The sequence below is a fragment of the Scyliorhinus canicula genome, chromosome 11 (assembly GCF_902713615.1).
Source record: "Scyliorhinus canicula chromosome 11, sScyCan1.1, whole genome shotgun sequence".
In the NCBI taxonomy this organism is placed as follows: domain Eukaryota; kingdom Metazoa; phylum Chordata; class Chondrichthyes; order Carcharhiniformes; family Scyliorhinidae; genus Scyliorhinus; species Scyliorhinus canicula.
In genome coordinates this window covers 1,500,624-1,501,856 of record NC_052156.1, presented here as the reverse complement: position 1 = coordinate 1,501,856, position 1,233 = coordinate 1,500,624, and the positions used below count along the sequence as shown (strand labels likewise).

General features: G+C 79.2%; 1 protein-coding gene across 2 annotated transcripts in view; it reads left to right on the top strand.

Annotated features, from left to right (window-relative positions):
* Nucleotides 1-351: 351 nt before the first annotated feature.
* Nucleotides 352-1,233, top strand: part of LOC119973705 (glutamine-rich protein 1-like) — a 73,171-nt gene continuing 72,289 nt past the window's right edge. Inside the window, exon 1 of one of the 2 annotated variants that reach the window (XM_038812091.1) lies at nt 352-545. The gene's annotated coding sequence lies outside the window, so the exon portion shown is untranslated. Of the gene's footprint in view, nt 546-668; nt 761-1,233 lie in introns of those variants that run through there. The other variant, XM_038812090.1, reaches the window with a different exon arrangement.

Sequence of the window (1,233 nt, the reverse complement as noted above, 5' to 3'; positions counted from 1 at the left end):
CGCCGATTGGCTGGGGAGAGGGCGCCGCTGAGCGGCTGGGGGGAGGAGGGGGCGACGCTGATTGGCGCAAGGGGAAGGGCAGTGCTGATTGGCTGGGAAAAGGGCGGCCCTGACTGGCTGGGGGGAGGGCGGCGTTGATTAGTTGGCTGGGGGCTGCGCTGATTAGCTGAGGGGAGAAGAGGACGGTGTTGATTGGCTGGGGGAGGAGGCGGCGCTGATTGGCTGGGGGGTGGGTAGCGCTGATTGGCTAAGGGGAGAGGTCGGCGCTGATTGGCTCGGGGGAAGAGGGCGGCGCTGATTGGCTGGGGGCAGGACGCTGTTGATTGGCTGGGGGAGAGGGTGGCGCTGATTGGCTGCGGCGGGCGGGCTGGAAGATGGCGCTCTGTGAGGTTTAGAACGAGAAAGAACCGGAGCCGGGAGACAGAGATCGGAGCAGCCGGAGAGCGGATCGCGGGGAGCGGATCGCGGGGAGCGGATCCCGGAGAGCGGAGCAGCCGGGGGCCAGGCCGGAGCGGGGATCCGGGGGGAGCGGAGCCGGGGCCGAGGTGAGCAGGGCCGCGGGCGGTTGGGCCCCGGGGAGCCGCGCGCGCCCCCCCAGATGCGGGGGAAGGGCACGCGCGCGGGGCACGTTTCTGCGCGTGACCCGGCTGCGGGCTCGCCCCCCGGGCCGCGCGGTGACGTCAGAGCCGCTCGGGCGGGATCGTGGCTCCCGGAGAATCGAGAGAGAGTAGGCCGCGGCCCGGAGCCTGCAGCCCGGCAGGTGAGAGAGCCGCACCCCGCGGGGGCCGGATACCCCCTCCCCCCCCCCCCCGGCCCGCACCCCCCCCACCTCCCCCCCCCCCCCGGCCCCCACCCCCCCCACCCCCCCCCCCCGGCCCCCACCCCCTCCCCCCCCCCCCGCACCCCCCCCCCCCCCGGCCCGCACCCCCCCTCCCCCCCCCGGCCCGCACCCCCCCCCCCCCCCCGCCCACCCCCCCCCCCCCGGCCCGCACCCCCTCCCCCCCCCGGCCCGCACCCCTCCCCCCCCCGGCCCGCACCCCCCCCCCCCCCCCCGGCCCGCACCCCCCCCCGCCACCCCCCCCCCCCCCGGCCCGCACCCCCTCTCTTCTCCCCCCCCCCCCCCCCCCCCGGCCCGCACCCCCTCCCCTGCCCCCCGGCCCGCACCCCCTCCCCCCCGACCCGCACCCCCTCCCCCCCTGCCCCCCCGGCCCGCACCCCCTCCCCCCCGGCCCG